The sequence below is a fragment of the Dendrobates tinctorius genome, unplaced genomic scaffold (assembly GCF_039654945.1).
Source record: "Dendrobates tinctorius isolate UK_male_01 unplaced genomic scaffold, ASM3965494v1 ptg000028l, whole genome shotgun sequence".
NCBI lineage: Eukaryota > Metazoa > Chordata > Amphibia > Anura > Dendrobatidae > Dendrobates > Dendrobates tinctorius.
This window is the reverse complement of record NW_027361696.1, coordinates 43,392,501-43,405,572: the sequence shown is the minus strand read 5'-3', so window position 1 is coordinate 43,405,572 and position 13,072 is coordinate 43,392,501.

The window sequence follows — 13,072 nt, the reverse complement described above, 5'->3', positions numbered from 1 at the left end:
TTCACAGCAAAACCTTCCAAATGCAAGCACCATACCTTATATCAACTCCAGGCCTTTTATCTGCTTAATTGAGAATGACATAACGAAGGGATTGCCCACACCTGTCCATGAAATAGCCTTGGAGTCAATTGTCCAATTACTTTTGGTCCCTTTAAAAACAGGGTGGCACATGTTAAGGAGCTGAAACTCCTAAACCCTTCATCCAATTTTAATGTGGATACCTTCAAATGAAAGCTGAAAGTCTGAAATTCAACTGCATCTGAATTGTTTTGTTTAAAATTCTTTGTGGTAATGTCTAAAACCAAAATTAAGATTGCTGTAAAAGAGAAATGGTGCATTATCCGGTGTGCAGATAAAAATTGCTAGTAATACTTACCAAATGGAGTTTTGTAACAGGCAATGGTTTTTTCCTGAGGAAGGAGTTCTGTGAGACTCTGAAACGCGTAGAATAAAGACCACTGTATTAATAATCCGAGTTTAGTGATTCGCAGCGCGGATTGTCTGACCACATTTTTCCTGTTTAGAACCAAAATTAGAAAAATGTTGTCTCTGGCCAAATATATGGATCTAACTGTATATGTCGAGACAATGTTCCCGCACTCTCACTTTGAGTTCCCGACTGGTCATGCCAATGTAAATTTTCTTGCACGGGCACTCCGCAAAATACATGACCCCTTTTGTGGAACACGTAATATGGGCTCTAATTTCAAAACTCCTAGTGTCGTCAAAATTATGAAATCGCTGACTCTTCTTCATGTTGGCACACCTCTTGCAAATCCCACATGAAAAAAATCCTTTCCGTTTAATCTTTCTTTTGGCCATATCCTTCCTCTTAGGATCTTATGAACTATGGGACAACATGTCTCTTAAATTAGGGGATCTTTTAGTGATTAAAGAAGGGCTTGGAGGTAGAATGTTTTTAAGAACCGGATCAGTCAGCAATATCTGACTGTGTTTCTGAACAATGTTTTTAACATTGAACCATTTGTTGTCGTAATTGGTAATAAATCTTACCTGTTGTTCATTACTTATTTTAGTATTTGATGGAATATTTTTGTGTAGAAGTTGTTCCCTGGGGATATCTTTAGCTATCAAGTATCCCTTCTGAATGGCTCCTAACCTCTGTCCTGAAATCGTTTTTTCAAAATCGTGGACTGTTCCTCAAATAGACCCTCTTCCGAGCATATTCTTTTGATGCGCAAAAATTGCCCAATTGGTATCCCATTGATAGTTGATTTGGGATGTGCAGAAGATGCATGCAATAATGAATTTGTTGTGGTGGGTTTTGCTGCGTCCATACTTGTATGTCAATGTACTATTTTGATCATTGTTGTTTAATTTGCTCATCAAGGACATTAAATCATCAGCCGACCCATTGTAACTTTTGGCCATGATTTACCATTGAAATTTTTGGTGGGTAGAGTTTTTTTTTTTGTTTTATTTTCTTTTGTTAATTATGTTGATTTTAACTTGTCTTTTTATTTTATATGCAGGTTTTAGTTGAAATCGTTTTTGGTGGTGTGACATACCCTTCTTGAAATGGAAGTCTTCATTTCAAATGCATTTTTGTGAAGACAAGATTTTGTGATTATTCATTGTACTGCAAGAAAAAAAGAAAAAAAATCTTGTTTTGTGCCGGATAGATATATATGCCAATAATGTCATTGTTTTAGCCACATGCATATACCGTTTATGTACTTATAATAATGCATTGTATAGTTTGTGCTCGTTTGTCACTAGGCACTTAATATTTTATATTGTATGTAATAAGAAAGATTATTTTGCTTATATATGTTGCACATATTGTATGTATGTTCTGTCATATATCATATATTTTATAACCACTGATATATCTTGATAGGGCTATAATGTTTACATTAATATATTTATATATGGTAAAATATATTCTTAACTATATCACGTGTAATTTGCAATTTTAGTAATGTAGTTACATTAATATTCGCACATGTTGAGTCTCACTGGTAATTTATAGTTATTCCTTTTCATTAGTATTATCAATTGAAGTGGTGTGCATGCGCAGTTCGAGACCTAGCTGGAGAAGTGGAAGGCGTTCTTCAGTGATCTTTGGGGTGTATATGTCATCCTAATGGATGACATGGCATCCCTGGACACATGACCACCTCGATACTTCCACCTTTTCTCTCTCACCCATGACAGCACCACGAAGAGAGTGGGTCTGCTCATCAAGGACTGGAACCTACAGATAAAAAGGCGGCACCTCTCCTCTGCCCCCAGTTGGGTTCCTGTCCTTGACGGGTGACCCGTGGATCCTGCAGAAGCAGCAGCAGCACAGGCAACACCACAATCGCCGGCAAAAAGAAAATGACGGGCGCGAGAACCGGTCCAGTAGTCACTCCACGCAGCGGAGCAAGTCGACTGCGAGGAGCAAGTCGCCTTCCGTGGATCAGCCCGTGTGGGATCTGGATCCATCTCCCGAACCGGTACCTGCATCCGCACACAACGGGGTAAGTGATCTATGCGAATGTCCCCCATTATAATAGACTTCTTTCTCTTAGGGAAAGAAGAAAGAAAAAGCAAAGAACAGGGAATGCCCCACCTGTAGCAGACCGCTACCACCAGCTTGGGATAAAAAGCTCTGCGATTCCGGCATACAGGAAGTTCTTTGTGATGAAACCCCGGATTACGCCTCGGATCTAAGAGCGGTAATCCGTTCGTTGTTTCAAAGTGCCCTTTCATCCCTAAAACACAAAGGAAGGGGAAGAAAAAGGGACACAATAGTAGCCTCCCAGTCAGAGGCCTCGGCATCAGGGGAAGTTACATCACATACCTCAGACACCGACGCGTCATCCTCAGATGAGGAAACATAAGGGCGCCATTGCTTTCCCCTGGACGAGGTAGACATGCTAGTAAAGGCGGTAAGGTCTACCATGGGGGTAGCAGACCCTCGGCCAGATAGATCAGTCCAGGACATAATGGTCAGGGGACTAGGCCAAAAGAGGCAGAGTGTTTCTGCTGAACGAGAATGTACAGGGCCTGATAAAAAAAAGAATGGAAGAGACCAGACAGGAATAATGTCACGATTCCCTCTCTTAAAAGAAAATACCCATTCTATGAGGAGGCGTCCACGTCTTGGGACAAAGCCCCGAAGTTAGACGTGGCGGTCGCCAAAGCCTCCAAAAAATTTGCACTCCCCTTCGAGGATATGGGTACTTTAAGGGAACCCATTAGACAAAAAAGCTGATACTTTCCTCAAGGGCACTTGGGAATCAGCAGGAGGAAATCTTAGGCCAGCAATAGCGGCAACTTGTACCTCCAGAGCCCTCATGGTGTGGGTGGACCGATTAGAGAAACAGCTAAGGGACGGTACACCCAGGGAGAAGATCCTGGAATCCATTCCAGTGATAAGGGGAGCGGCAGCCTTCTTAGCCGACTCATCGGCTGATTTAGTAAGGCTGTCATCTAAAGCAGCAGCCCTGTCAAATGCAGCCCGGAGAACACTGTGGCGTAAATGTTGGCCTGGGGACCTACAAACTAAGATGAAACTATGTGCCATCCCTTGTGAAGGGAAATTCCTATTCGGAGAGACATTGGATGATATACTCCAAAAGGCGGGGGATAAAAAGAAGGGATTCCCAAATTTAGGTCCTACAGGTTTTAAAAGGTCCTTTCGGAACAAAAAATTTTTTCAAAGGAGACCCCCGAGAAAACAGAAATGGGTCGACAGAAGGAGAGACAAGGGGGTTCTTCTTTGGTAACTCGTCCTGGGACAAAAAGCCCTCCAAGTGACTGTTTGCCCAGGGTGGGAGGGAGGCTAAGCTTTTTTCTCCCAGCCTGGAGGAAAATATCGAACAACCTGTGGTTACTAAATCTGAGTCCTCCAGGAGGTTCCCCCATGGGAGAAAGGCAGAGGGTTTCATTCGCCTCTTTCTAGTAACCAAACCGGACGGTACCTTCTGGACAATTATAAATCTAAAGAGGCTAAACGATTGTCAAAAACGAGAAATTCAAAATGGAGTCGATCAAGTCGACCATCAAAATTCTCTTTCCACATTGCTTCATGGTAGTATTAGATCTCAGCGACGTGTACTATGACGTCCCCATCCACAAAGACTCCCGAGAATACCTCAGACTGGCGGTCTCCATAGGAGGCAAAGTAAGGGAGTTCCAGTACAGGGCCTTGCCATTTGGGATTTCGATAGCCCCGTGAATCTTCACGAAATTGGTGGCAGAGATGATGGCTCACCTAAGAGAACAAGATGTTCTAATAGTTCCATATCTGGACGAGTTTTTAATAGCGAGCAACTCGGCGCAAACATGCAGGGAACAGAGGGACAGAGTGATGGCCACTCTACAAAACCTCGGCTGGCTCCTGAACCTGAAAAAATCAAGACTGGAGCCCAGAAAAGTCCAGGAGTTCCTAGGCCTGACTCTGGACTCAAACACCCAGGAGTGTTACCTACCAGACCACAAAAAAAGAGAGGATCGCTCAGATGGTAGCAAGAGTCACACAGAACCCTTCCAGGATGCTAAGAAAAGCAATGTCACTGCTAGGGTCCCTCTCCGCCTGCCTGCCAGCGGTCCAGTGGGCACAGCTACATACAAGAGATCTCCTCCAATGGGATGTTTTAGCCAACCAGTCAGCATTAGGAGGTCACTTGGAAGGTTACGTTACACTAGACTCCAAAACTATTCGTTCCCTAGCTTGGTGGGGGAACAGAGACAACCTATCCAAAGGGATTCCCTGGGTTATAAATATCACACACATAATCACCACGGATGCCAGTCCCAAGGGATGGGGTGCACACATGAGCAACAGTGTGGCTCAGGGGGAATGGGGAGGTCAGGAACTAAAAGCCTCTTGGAACCAAAAGGAACTGTTGGCAGTAGGCTACGCCCTAACACACTTTCTACCGATATTAAAGGGCCATCATGTCTGCATATTTTCAGACAATCGAGTGACAGTGGCCTACATAAATCATCAGGGGGGAACCAAGGCCCGAACACTAATGAACACATCCTCCGAAATATTCACGCTAGCCGAGAAAAACCTACTATCCCTATCGGCACTACACATACGGGGAGCAGAGAACAAGACAGCAGACTTTCTAAGTCGCACCCAGCTACATCAAGGGGAGTGGGTTCTAAGACAGTCCATTTTTCGGAAGATCGTAAAAATGTGTGCCGACCACAAAAACAAAAAAGTGGAAGCATTTTGTTCCCTAGACCCCAGGGGGAATCCCCGGACCCGGGATGCGTTTATGCTTCCGTGGACACAGGGCCTAATGTACGCCTTCCTGCCGCCCATTCTCCTCCCGGAAGTAATAAGGAAAGTCAGAGAAAACGGGACACGAATGATATTGATAGCCCCGTTTTGGCCTAAAAGAACTTGGTTTTCCTGGCTGAGAATACTGTCAATGACCGACCCCTGGGTTCTACCAGATCTCCCCGACCTTCTGTCCCAAGGTCCTGTGTTACACCCTCAGGCAGTGAACCTCCATTTAACAGCATGGAATTTGAAAGGACACTGCTGAGGGGGATGGGGTTCTCAGAAAACCTGGTTTCCATGCTACAAAAGAGTAGGAAACCGATCACAACCAGGGCCTATGGTAGAACTTGGAGGAAATTTCTATCCAGCTCTGGGGTAAGGGTTAAGGATGGAGTACAAATTGACAAAATTCTCAAATTCTTGCAAAAAGGGTTAGAACAGGGGCTGGCGACTAATACGTTGAAAGTACAGGTAGCGGCTCTAGGCACCCCTTTATAACCAGGATGTATCGGGCAACCCTTGGGTAGCATGGTTTGAGGGCCGCAGCCAGATCTAGACCAATAACCACACAGAAGATACCATCATGGGATCTAAACCTAGTGTTGTCTGCCCTAACAGGGCCCCCATTCGAGCCCATCCAGTCAGCACCCCTGAAAACCTTATCATTAAAGATTAGTCAGTCAAAGGAAAAAGAAACATCCGGCACTGTCCCTGAGAGAGAATTACCCGCAAAGTCACTTATAACCGCTATCAGTGTGACACCTGTAGCCCTTGCTGAACGGGTGCTCTATCCATGTGAAGAAAAAACATGAAATATTGTAGAAAAAGACAGCAGGATGGCACTCACTGTTCTCTTGAAGTGATTCACTTTATTTCATATTAATAATGCATAGGCAATGGCACGGGAGAAATGCAAAAAGACGGACGACAGCCGTTTTGTGCACCATGGGACCTGTTGAAGTGCATTGTGCACGAAACGGCTGTCGTCCGTCTTTTTGCATTTCTCCCGTGCCATTGCTTATGCTTTATTAATATGAAATAAAGTGAATCATTTCAAGAGAACGGTGAGTGCCATCCTGCTGTCTTTTTCTACTATGACATCATTAAAGACTATCCTTAGTGGCCCTAACATCCTCTCGCAGAGTGAGCGATATTCAAGCCTTGTCAGCGATACCCCCGTTCACTAAAATCCTGGACGATAGTCATATTAAAACCTGACCCAGCATACCTACCTAAGGTGTCAACACACTTCCATAGGTCATAAGAAGTAGTCCTTCCTTCTGCCCAAACCCTAGGAATAGGGGAGAGGAAAAATTTCACACCCTAGATGTGAAGAGGTGCCTAGGTCAGTACTTAGAGGCCACCAAGGGATGTAGGAAGGAAGGGTCTCTCTTTGTGTGTTTCCAGGGACCTCGGAAGGGGCTCAAGGGATCCAAGAGTACCTTAGCAAGGTGGATAAGTGATGCGATTGCCCTGGCATACTCATCCAGTGGGAATACCATCCCGGAGGGTTTAAAAACCCACTCTACAAGAGCAATTGCAACCTCATGGGCAGAAAGATCAGAGGTATCAATAGAGCAGATCTGTAAAGCGGCCACCTGGTCAACAACTTCTACCTTTTTCAGGTACTATCGCTTAGATCTAGCCTCTACGTCTGACCTGACCTTCGGGAGAAGGGTCCATCAGGCGGTCGTCCCTCCCTAAGCTGCCAATCTCTGAAATTCTCTCCGTGCTGCTGTCATGGGTGAGAGAGAATAGCTTAGTTACTCACCGATAACGGTGTTTCTCAGAACCCATGACTGCACCCGCTTATTCCCCCCCTTCACGTGTGCGGTGAGCACGAGTTAATATGTATAGAGTAGTTTGTTAGACACGGTGCTTCTCTATAATATGCGATATTATGTATATACCTTTGTTGTTAACTAACCTGGAGACCCTCTGATGCTCTGTAACCAACTGGGGGCGGAGGAGAGGTGCCGCCTTTTTTATCTGTAGGTTCCTGTCCTTGATGGCTGAACCCCCTCTCTCCGTAGTGCTGTCATGGGTTCCGAGAAACACTGTTATCGGTGAGTAACTAAGCTATTTTCTTGAGCAGGTCTGACGAGCTCACGCATGCACCATAGTAATCTTCATCGATAACTATCTTATTGCTGTCACGTCACTACACACGGACCATGCGCAGTTATAGTGTGGGACAGACAACCATTCATTGTGGCCGCATAATGTGAGCATGCGTTGTGGCATATAATCTCATCCAATCACGGTGGGGATGTTTACTATTTAAACCAGCATGCCCCCTGCCCGAATGTGCCTCCCAGAGAAGCAGCAGCGAAACACGTGTCGGGGTAGAGGGATACCCGGGGGATTCCACATACCAGTGCCAGGTATAATTACCCCATAGTTTTATTGTCACATTATATTGCATTCACTTATGTCTTGTTTTGTACAATGCAGAGTAACTCTCATATGTTTTGCATATTGGGTTGTACCTCTTATGATGGCATTTTTTAGGATACCCCATGGCCTAGTTAGTCCATCTTGTCTTATGGACACACACCTCTCTTTAACATGTTTTTAATATTATTGTTCAATAAAAAAATTTTTATTCTGTGCCATTTTTTGGAGCCTAATTTCACTCATGGTGTCCAAACAGCAATTAACTGAATAGTTGTCATGGTACATACCAGATATTCATGGTGTTTATTAATTTGTGGGCAATTTGTGATTAAATCCATAATCAGGCAGTATAGGGAGAGTTGCTGCTGAGCTAGGGAGAGATTTGCTTGGTTGTTATTTAGTGTGGCTATACCATATCCTATACACATATCCATCTCAACTAACAGTCCTTCTGAGGACTAATAAAGCTGCATAGATATCAGTGCTAGGCAGGCAGTGTATGTTGTAGACTGCAGTGCATATAGCTAGAGGATCCATTCCAGTTCTGTCTGCTTCTGCTGCATTTAATTTTTGGTGCAGTGTGTTAACGAAATTGACACCAGTTTGCTGCTAAAAAGTTACCTATTGGCCAGATATTTCAAACTATCGTTTTTCGTCACGCGGATCAAATAAAGTGGGTACAGAAAGTATTGAGACCCCTTTAAATTTTTCACTCTTTGTTTCATTGCAGCCATTTGGTAAATACAAAAAGTTCATTTTTTCTCATTACCGTACACTCTGCACCCCATCTTGACTAAAAAAAAACAGAAATGTAGGAATTTTTGCTAATTTATTATAAAGAAAGAAAAAATGAAATATCATGTTGTCATAAGTATTTAGACCCTTTACTCAGTATTGAGTAGAAGCACCCTTTTGAGCTAGTACAGCCATGAGTCATTTTGGGAATGATGCAACAAGTTTTTCACACCTGGATTTGGGGATCCTCTGCTATTCTTCCTTGCAGACCCTCTCCAGTTCCATCAGGATGGATGATGGACAGCCATTTTCAGGTCTCTCAAGAGATGCTAAATTGGGTTGAGGACAGGGATCTGTCTGGACCAGTCAAAAACAGTCACAGAGTTGTTCGGAAGCCACTCCTTTGTTGTTTTAGCTGTGTGCTTGGGGTCATTGTCTTAGCTGAAGGTGCACCTTCGGCCAAGTCTGAGATCCAAAGCACTCAGGAAGAGGTTTTCATCCAGAATATCTCTGTACATGGCCGCATTCGTGTTTCCTTCAATTGCAAACAGTCATCCTGTCCCTGCAGCTGAAAAACGCCATAGTTTGTTGCTGCCACCAAAATATTTCACTGTTGGGATTGTATTGGGCAGGTGATGAGCAGTGCCTGGGTTTCTCCATCCATACCACTTAGAAATATCACCAAAAAGTTCTATCTTCGTCTCATCAGACCAGAGAATTTTATTTCTCATAGTCTGGGAGTCCTTCATGCATTTTTTAGCAAACTCTATGTGAGCTTTTATATGTTTTGCACTGAGGACAGGCTTCCGTCAGGTCACTCTGCCACAGAGGCCTGACTGGTGGAGGGCTGCAGTGATATTGGACTTTGTGGAACTTTCTTCCATCTCGCTACTGCATCTGTGGAGCTCAGCAACAGTGATCTTGGGGTTCTTCTTTACCTCTCTCACCAAGGCTCTTCTGCCGTGATTGCTCAGTTTGGCTGGATGGACAGGTCTTGGAAACATCTGGTGGTCTCAAATTTCTTCCATTTAAGGATTACGGAGGCCATTGGGCTCTTACGAACATTGAGTACTGTAGAAATTCTTTGGTAACCTTGGCCAGATCTGTGCCTTGCCACAATTCTGTCTCTGTGCTCCTTGGCCAGTTCCTTTGACCTCATGATTCTCATTTGGCTTGACAAGCACTGTGAGCTGTGAGGTCTTATATAGACAGGTGTGTGCCTTTACAAATCAAATCCTTTCAGTTTAATTAAGCAAAGATGGACTCCAATGAAGGAGTTGATCCATCTCAAGGAAGATCACAAGGAAATGGACAGCATGTGACTTAAATATGATTGTATGAGCGAAGGGTCTGATTGTGGGCCCACAATCCTTGGCATTGGGAGGATGTGTCCCATCCCAATGTCCCTCTGGGTCCCTGCTTCCACTGTGTTAACCCAGTGAGCCATCAGCGAGATGTAGCATCCCTGCCCACAAGCACTTATCCACGTGCCCACGGTTTGGTGGACTTTCCCAGTAACATTGCTCAGGGCACGGGTAATGTGGTGGGACACGTCCTTGTGTAATGCTGTGACTGGACACCATGATAAATAGTGGCGGCTGTGGACTGAGTACCTTGGGATGGCTGCTACCATCAAGTTGTGGAAAGTTTCTGTATCTACGAGCCTAAAAGGCAACATTTTGAGTGCAAACAGATGAGAAATGTGTAAATATAGTACTGTGGTCTGTTCGACATTGGCTGCGTATTTACGCTTGCATTCCAATGAATGGGGTATGGCTAACTGAAAGCTGCACTGGGACCAGGACGTGGATGTGCTTGATGATAGTGGTAGTTGAGTGTGAGCAGTGACAGGTGCATGGCAGGAGGCATTTTTGCGTGCAATGTAGACAGGTTATTGGCTTGCATGCACAACAATGTAAGAAGCCGTGTTTTCACCCAAAGACACTGTTTTTGGAGTCTGTTGTGGGCCAAACAAAGTCGGGTGCTTTGCTGCCATGTACCTGATCATGCTGGTGATTTCAGGCTGGTAGTGGTTGTCTCATCGGTATTCTTGCACCTGTGTTGCAGCCATCTTAATTAAATGGGTTCACGGCATCCTGTGCATTTGTTTGGAGGCCTGGGCAGGTAAGCATCTCTGTCTTGTTGCTGTGTTTTTGAATTTTTTTGAGAATTTTTAAGTTCTCTTTTTGTGCTATTGCTGTGTGGTGGTCAGGCTGTTAGTTTTGCTACCCCTGCTGATGCGGGCATGGCAAGTGGTGCAAATGGCCTGTTTGGGGTTATTGGCAGAGTCTTTAAAAAACAACCAGACTCGGGAAGACCTAACAGTTGAACTGCCAACTTCCGTTGTACTGGTGTTACGAGGGACGGTTGCCCGCCTTCTGTCTGTGAACACGACACTGCTTCTTCCTGCCTGTTGGGGTGCTACTCCTCCCTCCCCCTGTGTACTACTTTCCTTGCTCTGCATGTCCTTCTGCCAGGTTTGGTCAGTTGGGTCTTTTCATCGTCCACCTGTTGTGACACGTTCCCACCATTTCCTTCGTGTGAACATGGCTGCTCAAATATTTCAGCATCGCTACATGCGATCTCCTCTTACCCCGCTTAAAGTGGACTGAGCGAGAGGCCTGAATCTATAAATGGAAAAGTGAACAGCTCTTCGGAGTGTCCAAGTGTGGGATAAGTTGTCTCCAGGCACTCGACATGGTGGGAAGGAGGAGGATCAGGGTCTGGACTATTCGGTCCAGACTCACGGCTTCTCAGACTTGACCGTGTGGAAGACAGGGTGCTGGTGGTGGTGGAAATGTGAATGGATGCATTATCTGCTGGAAGTATTATCCATCAACCTTTTGACACTGCTCTGGTTTCAGTAGTGCTATTCTGCGGTCCCATGTGAATTCGGACAGGAAGGCCATGCTTGAAGATGTTGGTGTTTGTTGTGGCACAATTTCAGGTTGCCCACGGCCTCGGCCTCTACATGCACCATCACAATCACGTCCACTTACCCATCCCTTGCCACGCGCCTTGCCCATTTTAAATGGACTACAATATTTTCCACCTACACTACAGAATTGAGAGTGAACTTTTATGTGATCTGTATGCGAGAAAACCACACTTTAAAATATCTGGACTGTAGGTAAAAATTATTTTTTATTTTAAAACTGGTGTCAATAATACAGCAAAGACTCAGCAAATACAGTGGAATGGAGGCCTGAGATGCCACAATTTGTAGCCCACAGATAGATCAGGCATCTGACGGAGATACCACACTGTTCAATATGTGGCCTGTAATTTTATTATTTTACAGGAAATAGTTTCAAGAACTTGGGTAATGGACAGCCAAAATAGTTGAATGGAGGTCTCAAATGCCACAATTTGTAGCCCACAGATAGATGAGGAGTCGGATGGAAATACTACACTGTTCAATATGTGGCCTGTAATTTTATTATTTCACAGTAAAATAGTTTCAAGAACTTGGGTAACAGACAGCCAAAACAGTTGAACAGAGGTCTCAAATGCCACAAATTGTAGCCCTCAACTAGAGGAGGTGCCTGACGAAGATACCACACTGTTCAATATGTGGCCTGTATTTTTTTTTTAGTTTTTTTTTCCCAAAAATAGTCTATAGAACTAGGGTAAAACAAAGCAGAAAAAGGTGAATGGATGCCTGAAATGCCACAATTTGTAGCCCACAGATAAATGAAGCATCTGACGGAGATAGCCGCAGGCAGAAGGCATGCAATCGTTCCCCATAACACCAACCTGACTGAAGTTGCCAGTCCAACTGTTAGGCCTTCTCGAGTCTGGTAATTTTTTAAAGACTCTGCCGATAACCCCAAACAAGCCATTTGCAACACCTGCCATGCCAGCATCAGCAGGGGTAGCAAAACTACCAGCCTTACCACCACCAGCATGATCAGGCACAACCCCATGCTGCAGGAACAGTGTCTGCTGGTGACACCACAGCTTCTTTCAATGTTGTGCGTGCAAGCCAATTCCTTGTCCATGGTGCATGCGAAGATGCCTTCTGCCCTGCACCTGCTGCTGCCCAAAGTCAAATAGCACCATCATCAAGCATGTCCACATCCTTTACCAGCGCAGCCTTCAGTTGTACATAACCCAGGCATTGGAACGTAAGCGTAAATATGCAGCCAATGCCCTACAAGCCACAGTACTCAATTATCATATTTCTCATTTGCTTGTGGTCGAAATGGTGCCTTTTAGGCTTGTGGATACGGAAGCTTTCCACAACCTGATGGTGGCAGCAGTCTGAAAGTACTCGGTCCCCAGTCGCAACTATTTCTCCCGTTGTGCCGTACCAGCATTAAATCAGCATGTGCCCCACAACATTACCCGTGCCCTCAACAATGCTGTTACTGGGGAAAGTCCACCCAACCACGGACACGTGGACAAGTGCTTGTGGCCAGGGATGGTACATCTCACTGATGGCACACTGGGTTAACATAGTGGAAGCCGGGACCCAGTCAGACCTTGGGATGGAACACGTCCTCCCGAAGCCAGGGATTGCGAGCCCTACGTCAATCAGGGTTGATCCCACTGTGTACAGTTCCTGCACTTCCTCCTCCATGTCAGAAATGAGCACATCAGTTACAAGCTGGAAGCACTGCAGCACTGTCAAAACAAAGTGGCAACAGGCTGTGCTGAAGCTAATTTGCTTAGGTGACAAGTGGCACAATG